The sequence below is a fragment of the Rhinolophus ferrumequinum genome, chromosome 14 (assembly GCF_004115265.2).
Source record: "Rhinolophus ferrumequinum isolate MPI-CBG mRhiFer1 chromosome 14, mRhiFer1_v1.p, whole genome shotgun sequence".
NCBI lineage: Eukaryota > Metazoa > Chordata > Mammalia > Chiroptera > Rhinolophidae > Rhinolophus > Rhinolophus ferrumequinum.
In genome coordinates, this window is record NC_046297.1 from 62,844,210 (window position 1) to 62,863,995 (window position 19,786).

A 19,786-nucleotide genomic window follows, 5' to 3' on the forward strand; every position below is an offset into this window, starting at 1 on the left:
TGGGAAACAGGTTCCTTCATACTTCCCTTAGACTGGGGAACTAGACTTCCCTGCGCCTGTTACCCGCTCCGGGGGTTTTGTCGATACCTGAGGAGGGGTGAGGTGGCAGAATGGAAACAGATGTCCCAGGTAGGAGTCCTGTTTGCGAAGTACATGACCTTGGAGCTGTTTCTCCTCTACCCTGAGCCTCCTTTCCCAGTCTGTAAAGTGGGGCCGTTGATACTTCTTGCCTCACTGTGAATCCTCGAATGAGACAGTATATGCGGGAGCACCTTTGAAATCCTAAAGGCGATGTGGATGCCAAGCACTATTTATACAGCGTGTAAGAGCCACATGACGGTCTTAATGCGGGAGCAAAAGCCTGACCATGTGTTGTGGGCATCCTCTTACTAAATCATACCCATCCTGTTTTTTACATTCCTACCAGTAGGTAAGAATACAAAAGCCCAGCGATGTGAATCTGGCCTGTTCTACGTGGGAGGACCTGGATTCAAATCCCCATCTGCCTGGCTCCATGCTGTGTCACCTTGCGTCAGGATCACCAGCATATGTGTTTGTTCAGCCACTGGCCAGCCTGAGGACCAGGGGCTGGGTTGGAGAGTGACCAACTTGTCCTGGTTTGCCTGGGACTATCCTGGTTTTAGAACTCAAAGTCCTCAGCAAACTGGGACAGCTGGCTGCCCTACCTGGCTGCCTCCCTGTCCTGGTCATTGCCTTCCCTGACCAAGAGTTTCATGGACTCAGAGCTGAGGCCGTTGCCGGGGTGGAACAGAAAAGAAGGGAATAGGAGAGTCAGGTGTTTTTGTCCACATCTCACTCTTACAAGGCCCCCATTTCCGTTTCCAGGTTATACATATAGCAGCAGCTGCATAACCAGGGCCAGCCAATACAAAAGATAATACCTCCCTTATACTGGGAAACCTGCTTCGGGCATTTTTTTTTCCCCCTTTATTAATCGTACTCCTCACGTAAGAGGTGAGGGTTGGGCCGTCTCCCCTTGGAGAGGAACTATCCTGCAGCTGCTTTCTCCACCTTCCCAGCCGGCCTGTCTTGGGCTTGGGCTGTGTTTCTCCTAAACCTTCAGATTAACGAAGGGAGCCCAGGGGCTTCTGAAGTGGCATCCTTTCCTTTGGTCTCTGTATTTTATCTGCTTTTCCCCTCAGATCACCAGAGCAGGCTCTCTCAAGCAGGCTGGGCCAGCGCTAGTCTGACCTATAAGTGAGGGTGACAGAGATGCCCTGAGAAGGGGTCTGAGGCTGTCACCTACCCGACACCATCAGCCCTCCATGCATTCATGTCATGGCTAAATTGTGAGGCAGTTTTGAATCCTTTCCTGGAAGAGGGCTCACCCGTGAGAAAATACCGAGGCCAGTCTCTCCCAGAGGCTTGCTCTTTTAGGAGGCCCCTGACATCATATTGCTGAGGTCGAACCCAAGTTTGATTTGTGCTACTGAGTCTGAGCATGTAGCTAGCGCCTGCAGAAGCCTCATGAAAGATGCATTCTACCAGGCGGTTCCTGGGGAGAGACAGGCTTAAATTACAGCTTGACAAATCCAAATATTGGCATATCTGCAAATCCAGATGTAGGGATTTCAAGAAAAAAATCTAAATTCTAAGAATCTTATTTTGCACTCCTTGTGCAAGAAGGGGAGGATGAGATCGAGAGGAGACAAGGCCACTATAATGGGAGAAGCTTGGGCAGAGCAAATCCAACCTCCTTTTCTTTCCTCGGGCGTTCCTCTTGCTTCCTGGAAGAAGAACTCCCACGTGAGGGAAGAAGACATTTTTTCAGCACAGCTCTCTGCAGGACAGATCAGGCATAGCAACCACCCAGGAATTGGGACACGGGGCTCAACAAATCTGGGTGGTCAATTTGTCTGCTTTCCCCAAACCACTTCTAGGCCTGGGGCCAACGGATCCCCATAGAGCACTCACCCCCTATTGTCTGTTCACCACACAGCAGCCCCAGCAATCCTGTGAGACTGTGAGCCAAGCCAGGTCACTCCTCTGCTCAAATACTCCATGGTTCCCCATCTCCCTTGGAGAAGGCCAAAGGCCCTAAAACAGCCCTCAGGGCCCCGGTCTGCACTCCCGCATTACCTCTCTGACACCCCCTCACTCACACCTCCAGTCTCCCAGGCCCCTTGCTATTCCTCCCCATGGTGAGCATGCTTTTCTCTCTCAGAGCCTTAACATTTGCTGTTCCTTCTGCCCGGAATACTTTTCCCCCAGATAGTTTCATGGCGTGCTCTTAAAGTCTTCACTCAGATGTTAGCTTGTTGGTGAGCCTTCCCTGATAACCCTATTTAAAATCCCAAGTGTCCTCTCGTCCATACACTTAACATCTTTCCCGCTCTATATCCCTATCAATCGATTCATTTACCGCCTTTCAGTATCCCATATAATTTACTAATTTATTGTTGTTTATCATCTCTCCCAATTAGACTATAAGCTCTATGAAATCAGGGATCCTTGTTCATTGAGGTATCCCCAGCTCCTAGAACGGTACTTGACGGTACATGCTAGGCTCGATACATTGTAGTTATATAAAAACACAGAAGGACTTTGCATGAGCCACTTCTGTTCATCCTCACAATAGCTTTATGGTATAGGATTAACTTGCAATTTAAAGCTGGGAAAAGGAATTATAAATTTCATGAAATACCTGTGGTTCGCCAGGCACTGTACTAGGCAGTTGAGTTTCAGAATGGTTAAGAAGGCGGGCCCAGGAACAGCTCAGTTCACCAAGAAATTATTGCTCCACCCTGCCCAACATGGTAGCTGCTAGTCACGTGTGGCTGTCGAACACCTGAACTGTAGCTCATCTGAATTGAAATGTCATAAAGGTTAAATGTACACCAATTTCCAAGTCAGTAAAAAAAAGTAAATATCTTAGTCACTTTTTCATATTGATTATATGTTGAAAGTATAATATTTTAGGTCTATGAGTAAAACAAAGTATATTATTAAAGTTAATATCACCTGTACCTATTTCTTTTTCCTTTTTTTAATGTGGCCACTATAAAAATTTGAATTACACGTGCATACGTGTAATTTGCTTTGCATTTGGCTCTTGTAACTCTTTTCATTAAACCTTGCATCTCTGTCTTCAAGGAATATTACTTCTTGGAATGTTGAGGGCAAGAGTTCAGTGACCTCATCTTTCCTATAAGGCTAAGAGCAAAGATATGCAAATGTATCAGCAAGTTCCAAAGATAGGAACATACTTGTTACATACTGGATTTTTTGCCCCCCTAAAAATTTCTATGTTGAAGCCCTAACCCCAAATGTGATGGTATTTGCCGGCAGGGCCTTTAGGACATAGTTAGGTTTAGGTGAGGCCATGAAAGGGAAGTCCCCATGATGGGGTTACCGCCCTTAGAAGAAGAGGAAAAGACACCAGAGCTTCCTTTCTCTGCCTTGTGAGGACACAGTGAGAAGGTGGCCATCTACAAACCAGGAAGAAGCTTCTTACCAGAACCAACCATTGCTGGCACTCTGATCCTGGCCTTGCAGAAGTGTAATAAAACAAAATGTCTGTTGTTTAAGTCACCTAGTCTGTGGTATTTTGTTACGGCAGCCGGAGCTGCCCAAGACAATACCTAAAGACTAAATGTCTCTTCCAAGGACAGTAAATCTCCAGGAAAAGCCAGTGAACGGTTGAAGGGGCCTCCCTGGGTGGTGTGTTTTCAGCACCTCCAGTTTCAAGCTGATAGCCCCCGACACACACTTGAGAGTTGGATCTGTGGACGAGGAATTCCCAGTATAATGGAGGTGGATGAGGCTGACAGAGCAGGACACCCACCATGAAGGTTATCGAGCATGTTCTTCTTCCCTCTACTCCCTGTTAACTCGTCAGCCTTCTGAGAGGCATTTGGCTTCTCAGATAGACATGCTTATAAAAAAGACGGATTGACCTGATGGTTACACTTCCTTTCGTCAGTCAGTAAGCTGGAGAGCTGGTTTTCCTCATCTTGACTCTATGGGCTGGGTCTGTCCACTTTCAGTGGATTGACCGAGTCGAGTTTTTGAGACTTCCAGCTTGAGGATCACACCTCAGATGACAGAATGCATGAAAGTGGTAATAACACAAATACATACGATGGTAGCAGTTAACATACGTGGACTGTTGACTGTATCAAACATCATTCCAAGAGCTTTGTATGTGCTCACTCTTCTAATCCTCACCAATGGAGTGGGCGTTATTATTATCCTCATTTTACGGATGAGAAAGCAGAGGAATCGTAAATGTAAACATCTTCCCTGTGGCCACACAGCTAGTGATTTGCAGAGCCAAGAGTCAAATATAAGATCATGCCAGGGCGTCGCGGTCACCTCTTGCCGTCCATCTTGCCCAGACAGTAACCAATATGGCTGAGTTCCTTTGTATTCACACCCCACATTCCTTTTGGGCCCATCCAGGTGTGATGAAGCCATCACCTATCACCTTTGCATTCATTCATAAGTCTGCCTCTTCACCACCCTTCTGGCCCCTCTCCTCCCAGTTTCCCATGGCCCACTATGCCCCAGCCACAGCAGTCCTTGGTTCCCTGTCCACACCAAGCTCAGGATTGCCTCAGGTCTTGGCATGAGGGTTCCCTGGGCCTGAATGTTTTGCATCCCACTCTTCACAAACCTAAATTCTTTGCATTGTTAATGCCTTCCATTAAGTCAAATCCTTAGAGAGGGATCTGCGAACTACAACTAGCTGGCTCGCCACCTCCCACGTCCTCAGCCTGTTGGTTTCCTGCAGAACACTCGCTGCCATCGATAGTGACTGTATTTGCTTCTGTACTCATTTTTACCTGTCTCTCCAGGAGCCCAGACTTTGATGTATCACTGTTCTACCCCATTGTCCAGTGCAGCGTCCTGCACACATCAGATGCTTAACAAATATGTACTGAGTAAATGGATCCTTCTTTGTATTAGCCCAATATTCTCATTCCGTAAGGGTCAAGAGAAACACTTCTTCAAAAACTGATTTTGACTTTCAATATGACCTTAGTTCACAAAACCAAGGTGTTAAGTGAAAGCAGGAGGAGGCTGATGAAATAGAATGGATCAAGGAGAAGAAATAGAAAAAAAAGAAGAAGAAGGAGAAGGAGAAGAAGAAGAAAACAATAAGGGTCTATTAAGGGGAACAAATATCAAGAAAGGGTTTTGTTACCGTTCGTAGCATCGGGGGTTGATTTCCAGTTTGTCCAATGAATTCACCTGACCGGACTGCGCGAGAGAAAGATGGGATGGAGTTCTCCCTTTCTTCCATGGTGAGATGTACCTTTGGTCCAGCCCTGTCCTGGTCCCTGTAGCCGGGGCTGAATGTCCACCACTGCCGTGAGGCAGTCACCCCTGTGCCTGGCAGTCCAGTCCCAGGAATCCTTGAATACCTACTTTATGTCACTCATGGTTCTCACTTGCTATCCAAAGGGACTAAAACCCAGTCTTGCCCTGTGCATGCTCATGCCCCATCACACCAACTGGCATCTACTGATCAACTTAGTACATATCTAGTAAGTATCTTTGAAGTAATGGATTAATGAGTGCCTCGTATTAGGCCTTTTCCTTAAGAGTCCTAAGAGTAGTCGGAGATGTCAGACAAGGGATATGTAGAGACGGAGCCAAAATTATAGGCATATAAGCTGAGCTTACCTAGCTTTTGCAAACTGAACAGCCACTCTGTGCATAGCTGTTATAGGAGAGGAACAATAGTTTTGCTCTGCCTATCTTATGTTCTTTATCTGTGGCCCTCAAATGACAAGACAGATGAACAAGAGAAAAAGAAAGGGAAGTTTATGAACATGTGCATCCCGTGTACATACATGGGAGCACTCTGTGATGAGTAGATCAAAGGGGTGGCTTGAACTTGGCCTTATATGGCATTTTAGCAAACAACAAAAATTTTGTAGAGAAATGATGAGGCAAGAAAAAGGATTTTGAGCTTCTAGTGGTGGCAAATATGTGGGCAAACTAATGGTAAACAACGGCTAGTTAGTAAGGTTTGTTTGTGTAGACTATTTCTCAGGGCCCTCTTGTCTCCAATGCTAGGGTGGTTACCCTCTTCCTCATACAGGAAGTGGTGGAGGTGAAACCTCAACAAGGGAAGTTTATGTTCTGTTTTCAGGTAGACAGGGAGAGGGCAGAGGGCTTTTCTTATATCTGCTTCTTCTCAATTGACTTCAACTCAAGATAATCCTTGTGCCAAAAATGCAATATTTCAGGGTAGCAGATTATGCTACTCTTCACTGCAAACCGACAAAAAGATGAGGTCTTGTCTCTGAGATAGCAGAAGGACTTATTCCATGCTAGATACTGTGTTACCTATTTGTAATGATTACCTGGTTAATCCTCCTGACACCTTATCGGGCACATTCTATTATTATCCTAATACCCATTTTATAGCTTGGGAAAGTTAGGGACTAGTGACCTGTCCCTATCACACAGCTGACAAGTCCACCAACCAAGAGGAAATGAACCTGGGCAGATCTGCATCTAAACCCCACTGGACATGGCACCTTGGCACTCCACTATTTGTTACATTGAAGTCACAAAGAACAACAGGAACGACCGTCTTGGTAGGCAAAGGCAGCCATTCATTTTTTCTTTTTCCTCTTCCTCCTCCTCTGGATGGGGCATGCTTTCCCCAGAGCAGCTAGCCCAAGGGTTTTAGACATATTTCTTAGAAGTTAGCACACCCATGATTTCAGAAACAGACTGGTAGAAGATGGGCCTCACTGGATCAGGAACTTGGAACTTTCTAGTATATAAGGACAGCCCAGGGAGATGGGGGAAGAAACAACCTGGGGACCCTGACTAATGTGACGAATGAATATATTACCACAGGAGGGTCTGAGTCAGTAGATCTTTGGGGACATGCCGACTAAGATAAATAAGTTGGATTTCAGTGTGCCGCAAGAAATCACTACATCCCTGCCGGCACTTAAACACGACACCAATCTGAGCATGAAGACACCAGCCATTTTGGCAAGGTCAAAAAGATTCCCCTTCCCACCAGGCAAAACCCTCACCTGGTGATTTACAAATTCCTGCTCAAATTGTCAAGGACTAGATCAACATTTACTGATTCTGTCTTCAGCCCTTTTCCTTCCAGGGCCCACAGGCCCTATGGGCTCAGGCCTCCGGAGTCATTATGTAAATGATTACCAGCAGATTCTAACAGTCATTAACTGGGAAACAGTGTGCCTGGAAGATCTCTAGTTAACTGGATTTCTGCTTAACTGAAGGTTAAATAAAACCTGCCTTGTTTCCTCCCTTGTTATTGAAAATCTTTCTAAACTCTGTTAGTTCACTCACCTGCCTAAATTTCTGGAGCAGAATGAAAATAATTACATTTTTGCTTGATGATCAGACAACTTGCTGTGCCTTGGGGCACTATTTTGCCTACCGGTTGAAATTAAAATTTCACTGTAGTTGGAGACTTTGGTAAGAAATTGGGCTCCAACTGTACTAAGATGAAGAAGAAATATTTAATTTTGTGAAGAGAAGCAGAGTACCCGGCCTTCCCAGAACCTAGAAAGAAGAGTGTCAGGAGCATTTTCTCGAAAATTTTATCTCCGATGCTGAGGGAGTCGAATGCCTGACATGAATTTATTTCTTGCAGATTATTTTTCCCTAATAATAATTGTATCTGGTCTTTATTGATCACTAAGGATTGTTCCAGGTGTTGTGATAAGCCCTTTGCTTGCATAATTTGATCCCAGGTTGTCACCCAGTGGGTGGGTTTTCTTTTACAGATGAGGAAAGGGAGCCTCAGGGAGATAGAGTGACTTGGCAGAGTTCTAAAACTAGGAAGAGATAAACCAGAACTCCTATTACTGGAAGGGTTTTATGGTGGCAGTCTCCATCTGCAGGTGGGGCAAGAACTCCCCTAAAACCATAAGGGAAATAGAAGCTCTAGGAAATGAGAATGGAAGTGGTTGAAGATACACACACACACACACACACACACACACACACACACACACACGCACGCACGCACACCATGGTCCTGGACTCTCCATCTATTAGGGAGCCAATACAGTGTAGACGTTTTAGTGAAGCGATTTCCAAATTATCTGTGGGGAAGGACCAGACTGTTTTTGTTTGCTTGTTTTGTTTACAATTTCCAACTTTTGGGCGACTGATACCTTTGTAAAATAACACTGATATCAATTACTAGGAGAACGAAGTAAAAGTAATCCAATGATGTACAAGCCCCATGTTTATTGTCGTTATTACATTTCGCAGACAGAAATAACTGCCCAATAGTTATAAAATTTCTAGTGGCTCGCTTCCAATTTCCGTTCTTTCTCTGTGGACAGGTAACAAAGCATGCATCATCAGAGGTGTCCACATTCCTCTTGTGGGGCCGAGTCAGACTGACCCTTGCTTCTCCAAGTGTGATCTAGCAGCATGGGCCTCACCTGCAAGCCGAGCTTGTTGGAAATGCAGCCTCAGGTCCCACCTCCAACCTGCTGAATCCGAATCTGCATTTTAACCCAGACACCAGGGGATACTCCTGTGTGTTAAAGCACAGGAAGCACTGAATTAGAATATAGGCTGTGAAGTCTGACCACTTTTTCATCAAGCTCTGCGGCTTATGAAGTAGGAATATTTCTCTGTGAGTCCCCAAATGATGTAAATGTTGTGGGATCTGCCAACAGTTTCTGGGTGTCGGCCGGGATCCTGTCTCAGGAAGCCGAAGAATGGAAACATGGACCAGGGAGAGGCAAAACGTTGTAAAGGAAGATAGTTTATTAGAGGCAGGAGAAGAGGTGGCAGCTCCTGAGCGGGAGGGGATCCCAAATGGGGGTGCCCAGTGACTGAGGCAAAAGCTCTTACTTTTATACCTTCCCTTGCCTGCTTGGGGGAGGGGGCTGGGGCCTTCTAATGGAATTCATCCATCAGGTTTGTCCTGTTTGCTCATCCTGAAGGGATTAATGAACCAACCCATTCCTATCTATCAGATCTGCTCCTTTGTCCGGCCAGAAGGGATTTGAGATTATTTATTAACCTCAAGGCATATCCTCTTGTCTCTGTCCTGGGGTAAAGGAGAATTTCCAGGGTCTGGACTTTCAGAATATGGCTGCTTTTTTGTTTATTCCACCAGGTACCCCCCACCCCCCTCGACCTAGCAACCATACTTACTCTCCTGTCTCACTTACACCTGTGTGACAAATGGGCAAATCACTTAACCTCTCTGTGCTTCAATTCCCTAGTCTTAACAGTATACCCCTTTAGGGGCTGTTGTGAGCAATCCATAATATAACTGGAGGGTGGGAGCTGTAGTGCAGGGGATCCTGCCGACTTCGCCATGTGTCATGCAGGACGGCCTGTGGGGTCTCTGGTCCTACTCCCCACATAAGAACGCAGGACATGGTGAGGCCAAAAAGGAACACCCACGGAACCATAGGTAGGGGAGTCACACCCCTATATTCTCGCTGGTGGCGGGGTTGGAGACACAGGAACCAGGAGCCACACAATTCTCAACCCTCACTGCGCTGCTTGCAGGCTCAGCCACCATCTTCTTGCTAGCTCCCCCTTTTCCTGCTAGCCTAGCCACGGCAATTATATTCATGGCCAATGGCTCACTGGTTACAGCTGACGGCCAACTAGCCACAGCTGATGGCCATTTGATCACAGTCGATGGCCATTTACTACCTGAGCCAGCACCTTTCTATGTGAGGCTGAGAGCCTAGAAACTGCTTTTTGGGGCTCTGTCCCCACAGAGCACACAGCGAACCTCAGCCTCAATGGAACCTAGCACTCTAAGGTAAGGGCTCCCTAGCTATTGTAGCTGTTGTTCATGATTAAAAAACAAACAAACAAAACCTCCCCAGGCCATCCTTATTGTTTTTGAGGCTTAGGCATCCAGGCGGAGGATGTTTGCTTCGATGGCTAACTTATCTGTTACCTGTATGGAGGGTTTCCCCTTCCCCTGCCTGGTCCACGTTATTTACATGGCTACTGAGGCCATTTAAAACCCACTCGGACAGGTTCCTCCCCCCACTCAGGCAGGGTCGTCTGTTCCTACTAACCATCTTGGATGGGATGAGTGTACAGGAGGCCCTAAAAGGCTGTAAGGTCTGGTCTCCCAGGACAGATCTCCCTGTGTCTCAGTGGATCTTTCTGGGGAGTGGAGCCATTGCAATTCAGCTGGGAGAGACGACAGACACCCTAGATGGTGGGGTCTCTGTGGCAGCAGTGACTCTGGCTGCTCTTTTTTTTTTTTTTCCTCTGTTATCTCTAAAGATGAAAGAAAGCCAGTGAGTCCTTTAGTGAGACTGACGACGCCGCGAGCCTGAAGCCAGGGAAAGGCAGCAAGCAAAAGGGAACAGTCAGCCAAGTAGAGTGTGCTGGAGATTCATGCAGAGGTACGGCTGCTGGATTTATAACAAAGGTGGGATAATTTGTTCTTGTGTGCTGAGATAAGAGTAAACAAATTTCATGCTGTGATATAAGCCCCTACCTGCAGAAGTCAGGAAAGATTCCCTGCCCTATTGCGGAATCACAGGCTTGACAAGTTATCCTCAGGCTCATTTCTCCAAGACTTCATCTAGAGGTCACGATGCGGCCCAGAGTTAAAGGTGGAAGGACATGCCTGGGTGCAGAGGTGGGGGACTCTTGTGTGCCTGTGCGTGTGGAAACTCAGACATGAAAGTGGCCACGACTCTGGCTATAGTATTTGGAAAGTTCCAGAGAGAAGCTGGGTGTCTTCGAGTACCTCTGTAATCCCTGGGCACGATTAAGGAAATATGCCAGGAAACTTGTGTTCGCATGTTTGATGTTGGTTCAGCAGTGCCAGCTACCCTAGACCCAATTCCAGGCTATACTGCTGTCCATGTTCCTTTCGGGACGCCCCTGAGCCTAGGCCTGGGTCCCCTTTTTCCCATCTGTAACTAAGGGGAGGGATGGACTAAGATCCCACAGGCTGGGTTGGAGACACAGGAAGCAGGAGCCACACTATCCGCAACCCACCCTCTTAACTGCAATCCGCACTTGCCAGCCACCATCTTCTTGCTAGCCCCCGATTTTCTGCTAGCCTAGCCACGGCAGTTATATTAGTGGCCAATGGCTCACTGGTTACAGCTGACGGCCAACTAGCCACAGCTGATGGCCATCCAATCACAGTTGATGGCCATTTACTACCCGAGTGAGCACCTTTCCACGTGAGGCCGAGAGCCTGGAAACTGCTCTCCTGGCTCTGTCCCCACATAATGTATATATATACATTCTTGCTTTTTTTCTCAATGTTTTTCCGCATATAGACTATTTCTGGAAGTTTATCCAAAAAGCTGGTAAACATGGCTGCCTCTGAATACAGATCTACGTGCCAGAGGTAGGCAAGAAAATAACTTTGCATGACATCCTCTTTTATAATATTTGCATCTTTTAATCATGTATTTGGGTTCCTTACTCAAAATAAGAAGCTGAAAAAAAACCATACAAAAACAAGCTATGTCATCAGGTGTCCGTCTTACACTTGGTTGCTGAATTGGTTCCTCTGAGCAAATGATTGTTTCTGAGCGTGATTAACTCTTAGAGTGTTTATGACATGGTCAAAGGCTGTTCATGGTTCGGTGGAAAGACATGGATGGACGCAAGAGCCTTGGAGGTGAGAGGATGGAAAGACTCTAGAGGAGAGGAGAGCAACTCCTTTAACCTCAGCCAGGAATGGCCAGATCAACTACCGGGGAGGGATGAGTGTCAGTAATTCCAGTATATCAGCTAAGAAATAAGCCGGACTCTTCATCACGACACCTGGCTGAAGTGGGAGTATCTAGGAGTACTGGAAGATTCGAACTGGACTTAGGGAACTTGTTTTTAATTTTGAAAATAGGATGGCAGCATATACCAAACATTTGTTGCTGGACTGACCTGTGGCCACAGAGCTGAGATGCAGACTTTGAAAGGAAAACTATCTGACGTTAGTATCTGCGTTGGGCCAGGGAGTGGGTAGGCATTTTGTAGGTCTTGTCTCATCTGATCCTTAAGCTATCCCATCAGGTAATGTCCCATCTTACCTGGGAAGGAATCAGGACCCCAAGGAGTTAGGGGTTCATCAACTAGCCCAAGATGTCACAGTGAATGTGGCGGAGTCACAATATGACACCAAGTTCTTTTTGATTCCAAACCCTAAGCTCTACCTAACACTGCCGAGAAAAAAAGGAGCTGAATTGTCTACCAGAAAATGGCAAGTAATTAACCTAAGTACTGGCACTCAAACCCTGGCTACATCAGAGCCACCTGCAGGGCTTTTTAAAACACCTATTATGAGCCACCCCCCCAAAATTTCATATTCAGTAGGTTTCAGCGAGGGCCTGAGAATTTGCATTCTGACAAGTTCTCAGGGGAGGCTGTTTCCTCTGGTCAGGAGACTGCTTTTGAGAAACACCGTCTTAGAGACTGGAGTGAGGGATCGTAAAGCTTATTTGGTGATTTTCGGGTCAAAAGTGATAGAAACAGGACAATTTCATGCTGTTTCTATATTTTTGTAATTATTTTCTTTGTGTTTTATTTTTGGGCCTTAATAAAACACTTTTTGAAAATATCCACCTATCTCCTCTATTTTAAGGTGAAATAACTTTGTGTCTATGCATGAGCTTGAAAGAAAGGGGGAGTAGTGTATACATTAAGGTATGGAGCACAGACGTGGTCAGAGGACACCCCAGGGGAAAGGCCAATCACTAGTCAGGATTCTTCTTTGTCCCAAGTGAAAGAAGCCTAACTCAAGTAATTTCTCTTAAGATTCCCTGTTTTCCCGAAAATAAGACCTAGCTGGACAATTAGCTCTTCTGCGTCTTTTGGAACAAAAATTAATATAAGACCAGGTCTTATATTATAGTAAAGTAAGACCGGGTATTATATATTATATTATATTATATTATATTATATTATATTATATTATACTGTATTATATTATATTAAAATCAGCTCTAATGCGTCTTTTGGAGCAAAAATTAATATAAGACCCGGTCTTATTTTACTATATTTTACTATAAGACCAGGTCTTATATTAATTTTTGCTCCAAAAGACGCATTAGAGCTGATTGTTCGGCTAGGTCTTATTTTTGGGGAAACACTGTTGTATTAGGCTGTGTGTAACAAAAGCACACTTTAAACCGGTATCTTGGAACCAAATTTCTGTTTTTCTTGTGCAACAATACGTCGGGAGTTAGATGGTCATTGGTGGTGCTTTAGCAGTCCACCAGTGTCAGGTCTGGAATCTCTGTGTTTCTTTTCTTTTTAACTCATTGTCTCAAAATAACTGCTGTTGCTCCAGTCATCACATCTGTGTTCCAGTAAAGGAGAAGGTAGAAAGTGGAAGGCATGTGGTCCACCCCTTCAATTGTTCATATCCCTCTTTAAGGCGTTAGCTGTGTCACATAATCAGGATTTTGTAGTCAAGGAAGAAGGAGTGATTAGATATTAGGAATGCACTTAATTTTATATAGCAGATTGGGCAAAATGGGGAAGATATTGCTTTCATGAGAAAGGCCAGAGAGGGTATCTTCAAGAAAGTTAGATAAGTTAACTTTTGCAGCATAACAAGCAATCCCCAAACTTAGTGACTTTTTAAGTTTGACTTTAAACAAACGTCTATTTGTTTATGAATCTGTGGATTGGCAACTAGGGCTGGGCTCATCTCAGACCTTCATCTCTGCTCCATGTGGTGTTGGCTGGGCTTTATGTTACATCTGTTACCGGAGCCAGACGGCTGGGATCATTGGCACGGTTGGCACACGAGGGCTTTTCTGTCTACATGGTTTCTTGTCCTACATTCGCCTTCTTCACATGGTGGCAGAAAGGTCTCAGCAGCAAGTTATTTATTGTTGAGTAACAGACCATTCCGAAACTCAATGAAACAAAGAACCACCATTTCATTTGCTCATAACTCTGGGAGTCATCATTTTGGGCGGGACTCACCTTGATGGTTTGTCTCTCGATCTCTGGTGTTGCTCATGTGGCATAACTGGGGCCAAATGGTCTATGATGGTCTCCTTCTCCTGTCTGGTAAACGATGCTGGCTTTTAGCTGGGCCATTTGTGTCCAGCAGGCAAGTCTGGTCTTCTGGTGACTAAGTTGGAAAGCAGCAAGAGGAAGGGTAGTTTCCAATGCATAAGTGCTTTTCAAGCCTCTGCTTCATCACATTTGCTGATGTCCCACTGGACAAAGCAAGTCACATGGCCAAGACAAGAATTGACGTGGGAGGGGACTGCGCCAGGTTGTGTATACGAGGAGATGTGATTTACTGGGGACGATGAGTGCAGCAATCTGCCACATAGACCTTAAACTAAGGACTTGGATGGCCACAGGGTTCTCTCTAGCATGTCTTTGCTTTTCTCTACATGTCGTCTTCATGACTTTAGACAAATGCCTTCCCCAAAGGCTGGAGCCACAGCTGCCCTCAGCTCCAGGAATCACTTTCTCAGCTGCCCACCCAAAGGGAAAAGGGGCTTTCCCCCTTTAATTCTATGCTGGAAGTCTCTGGGAAGAACTCTGGTTAGTTTGCTGGGGGTCAGGTGCCCACCCTGAGCCTAAGCAGTTGACATACTATTATTGACAGTTCCCACTAGAAAGTCATATTTGGACAGGGGTTGCAGAAAGAATAAGTGTGGAGACACCACCCTAAAAATAAAATAGTGTCTTTTCTGGAATAATGGAGATATACTAGCCAGGACCCACAAATGCATGTGCACAGACAGCGTTAGGGATTATTTGAACAGAAAACCTCATAGACTTTGTTTTTGGATGATTTTTGTCTGTTTTGTTAGTTGGTTGGCAGAGTCTGGTCTTAAGAAGAATTTAAGCGAGTTCAAATTTAGTTTCTATAGTTTTCCAAAATATTATCTTATTAAACCAATCTATACATTTCCCTTATTTCCTATGAAAAACAAACAAACAACAGGAAAAATGCAGACTAACATGCACTGCTGGCCCCGATGGGAAGTAACTGGGTGTTCTTTGTGGCAAATGCACAATAGCAGTTCCATTTTCTTGTCACTCACCTAACCCTGAGATTGTGTTGGGAAAATCAGAACACAGAAAAGCACAAGAAGAGAGACCTGAGTCCGGAATTGCACATCGCTCACATCAATGAGGGTCTATTTTTAACTCCAATCCCGTTAGGAATTTACGAGCATGCTAACGACACTCCACATTGTCATCTGTGGCTATATGGGATCTGTGGCAAATGGCAATTGCTGGGATCCCCTCTGTTATGCACAGCCTCTGATGCAGGCATTCCAGCAGAACGTCACTGCGAGTGTCCAGCATGCGTGGAGTGGAAGGGTCCCCTCTTGCCTTTTTCATTGGAGAGAGGGAACATCAAGAGAAGCAACTGCAGGAAGGGCCTGAGTGCAGGAATGTGGGTCTTTGCGGAATGCCATCCAGTTACCACGAATAGCAGAGATTCCTGAAAGGCTTTGAGGCAGGCTCTGCTGGGTAGCCATGGCAATGATGCTGTAAGTCCCACCTTCCTGCTGCTGGAGATGGTAAGTTTGCTCCCACTTGCCAGGGGCCTTACTTAGCTCAGGTAGCAGCGGCTTGTTTCAGAGACTCCCCCAGACAAGCTACTACTCAGAAGCGTTCCAGTAATTGGTGGAACCAGCTCCTAACTGTCTTGGTGCCCTGAGGCATTTCACTGGCCCCCCTTCTGCCCTCCCAGAAAACATTTGCCAGTTATGGTGGTGTCACCACTTTTAGTTAACAGGTTCTGGTTTGCCTTCAAGAGGTTGTTTAGTTCTTTTGGGGGGATTCTTGGTTGGCAGTTAGGGTGTGCTGATCAGCAGGATTCCTGAGGAGGCTTGGCTGTGACTTTGGAACCGTGACTTGCCATGAACCCAGTTCAAAATTCATGCTTCCTCCTTCCCACATTCCTTGGTCACCTCCCATATGCATTTATCCTGGATGGGAATTTATGGGAGACGGTTGGGCCCCAACTGGGATTTCTCACTCAATGTAATGGAAAAGTCAAAACAAGAAGGGCCAAGTTTAAATTAGGTAAATTGTGCTAAGGTCCATGAAAAGACACAAGGAGACCACATGCCTTTCTAAAGATGGGTTTCAAGGTTGAGCTACAGAGCCAGGGACCAGCTCAAACTATTCAGTACGCTTGTGCTGGGGGTGGGGGTGGGAGCCGGGGGTATGCAAAGCAAGGGAAGGTTTCAAGTGACTGCCTAGACCAATGGGGAGTTTTCCATAGTCATGTCTCGGACCCAAGAGGAGGAAAGTGAGATCTGAGATGTGTCTGTGGGTACAACGTGAAAGGGGCTGTACCCCTACTTCAGCCAACACCCCTCTATTATTATATTTTATACACTGAGTGACTAAGATGTAGAATTTTTTTTTTAATTAGTAGCCTTTACTTTTTAGAGTAGTTTTGGATTTACAGAAACACAGAGAAGAAAGTACAGAGAGTTCCCATATGTCCCTTTTCGTCTCTCCCTCCTCAGTTTCCTCTATTATTAAATCTTGCATTGGTGTGGTACATTTGTTACAATTGATGCAGCAGTATCTGTACATTATTATTGGCCAAAGGTCATTAGGGTTGACTCTTTGTTGTATATTCTATGGGTTTCACAAACTTACAATGTCATGTTCCCACCATTATTGTACCATACAGAAGTTTCACTGCCCTAAAATGCCCTGTGTTCCATCTAGTTTTCACTCCCCTGCACACTTGGAAACCACTGAGCTTTTTACTGTCTCCATAGGTTTGCCTTTTCCAAAATGTCATATTGTCGCAATTATACACCATGTCAACTTTTCCAGTTGGCTTCTTTTACTTAGCAGTATACACTGAAAGTTCTTCGATATCTTTTCGTGGCTTGGTAGCTCATTTTAAAAAAAATACTGAATACTATTCCATTGTCTGAATATACAACAGCTGGTTGGATGCCGATTTTTAAAAGCGGTCTTCTACAGAAAGCATGTTTTAAAATCACTGGTTTAGAGTTTATGACTTTCTTTTATGATGTGACCAGGTAGTTGCATAGGTCACCTGCAGGGATAATACTCATGAAAATAGATGTGAGGGTCGGGGAGAAAGATTGGTTCACAGAAAACCCCAATTCCTATACACACACACACACAAGACAGCATTTAAAATGGCTGGTCTTAGGGGATGAACATTGGACCAGGAATGCCAAAATGGGGTCCATTGTGAGTTCAGCATAGAGGTGGCATTTGTTTATTCATTCATTCATTCATTCAGCACTGATTTACTGAACATCTAATTGGAAGATATCATGCTTGGCACTGGGAACAGAGTAATGAGCAAAACCATGTGAAAACGGATGGAACTTTCAGGAGAGTCAGGCCCTCACCCAAGAGGTCATGCTAATGGATATCCAGTTATAAACAGAGTAAATGCTCTGAAGGAAGGCAACTTGACCATTATTGGAGGGTCCGGGAAAATTTCCTACAGGAAGGGGCACTTGACCTACGATCTTAGGGATAACTAGTTGACTTGGATGAGAGAAAATGCTGCTGCTCTTGTGACCAGCTCAGCTAGCATCCTGCTTACAGGACTCTTCTGTTCCATTGTCCTCTCTCCACGGCAGCTCCATGATGGAAGGGCAGCTCTTTTTGGAATGACTGGGGCACACAGTGGGTGTCATTTAATGACTCCATCCTAAGGAGCTGGCCAAGTATCTCCAAGCAACATAGGAGGGCAAGAGATAATGAAGCTTTATTTCTTGCTTGCTACATCCTCCATCCCCATTTTTCCAACAAAACATGTTTGTTTGTTTGTTTGTTTGTTTGTTTGTTTGTTTGTTTGTTTTTAGCAGCCATGATGTTCCATACATGGGAGGTGTAAATTAAATGAAATATGGTGTCTGCTTTCATGGATGTGGCTGATGAGTCAGTATTTAATTGCACAATACATTTTGACGGCAGCCCTTGCAGGGTGATTTGGGGACATCCATGTGTCTGTTCATCCTGTAATACATATTGAGTGCCTGGTGTGTCCCAGGTGTTACGCTAGGCCAGGGACACAGATGAAAGAGGCACATGGTCTGCCTACAAGGACCTCACTTTCTAGTACAGAGGACACCTGTAAATGCAATCCGGTGTAGTGAATGCCAAGGTGAAGACAAGAGGTGACAGAATTGCTTGGAGGAAGGCACTATTGAGGGCCCTTGCTAAAAATCCTTTTTGCTTTAGGCAAAGAAAGTAGACCTCTCTCTATTTTATAGTAAAATCACTTGTGGAAATGTATATAGGCAACTATTTTTGCTAAAATAAATGATCTCCGCTTAATGTGAGGCCTGAGATGATAAATTCCTCATTCTGCAGAGGGAATCTCAGGGTTGCAGCATCAAATAAAGACCATTCAGCTTCTGAAGGAGGCGGAGACAGAAACCAGCATGCAGAAGTCAGCTAGCTGCTCGGATGCAAGCAGCCTCCTTAGTTTGTTCCCTGCTATGAGTTCTCCTGGGGTCTAGTGAATGAATTAGATGTCTGGGGGCAAGAATAGCCCTGATTTTTCTTTTGAAATAAAGAATCCACTACCTCCTGTCCTGATCTGCTTAGTTGTTTTAAATAAGGTTCTGCCCCCTTGAGAGCCTCTCTCAGTTCAGCCAGGGCACTTATAGAAAGGCTGAGGGGACCCTGGAGTGTGATTCCCAAGCAGGATTTCAATGTGGGTGAGATCTGACAGCCTCTCTGCCCCAATATCACAGAGTGATTCCAGGATGAGGGGACAGTAAGCTCAAGGGGGATGGTCATCTTTCACCTCACTTTCATTTGCATAAGCCTTCCACCTGATGAAGAGGTTGTCAGGTACATACACCACCTGCTCTGTGTAGTTCTGCCTACTGCATGTCCCCATGAGGAGTTGCTCACCGTTACCTCTCCCAGGATTCCCAGCTTGCCTGCATTGTCCAGAATAATTTACTGCTGTTACATACAGGACATCAGTGAAGAACATGGCCTCTGGATTTAGCAAGATGTGGTTTTGAAAGCCAGTTCTGCCACTGTCTAGCTGTGCGACCTTGGACAACTGGCTTTACCTCTCTAAGACCTGTCTGTAAAATAGGTATAATAATAATACATATGTATTGGGATCCCAATAGTAAATAGCTGCTGCACTCCTGTGAGGATCATTTAAACAGGGCTTATTTACACAAGGAGAAATTACAAATGTGTGGAAGTAGTTTAGGAAACCATACAAGATCGTGAGGTAACGCAGGTTAGTGGCACAGAGCTGTGACTACTCCTAAGCCAGCAGGAAAAAGTGGAGCGGCAAGGGACAGGAACCAAATGGGGGGAGAGATACTTAGAAAAGGCCTCTGAGAAAAGCCATGACCTTGTTCCACCAGAAATAACCTTACAGGGAGAGAATCTGATCTTCCTTTCCTTCCTTTCTCCAAAAAGCTGCTCTCCTGAGGTTGTCCATTGGCCAAACCCAACATGAATCTTGAGGGTATGACATCAGGGGATATAATGTGTACAGACCAGCCTCCCAGGGCAGAGAGAGCAAAGTAAAAGAGGGCGGGATGGCTGTGGAGGACGAATGGAAGATATCCAGCACAAACGACTTCACAGCACGGCTGAGCTGATTAAATCATGAAATGACATTACGGGCTTAGCACAGTTCCTGGCACCAAGAATTGAAAAAAAGTTAGCGATGACTGTTAATGTTTGTCTTTGCCAGATCAAATGTGAAAGAGTTGCCAGTGTTTTAGGGCTAAGCGCATGAAGAAGGCCTAATTGGAATAACCGAAGCTTCTACATGTGGTCCCCGCCCAGCCCAGGTGATGATGAGTTTGTGCTTCTTTTGGTA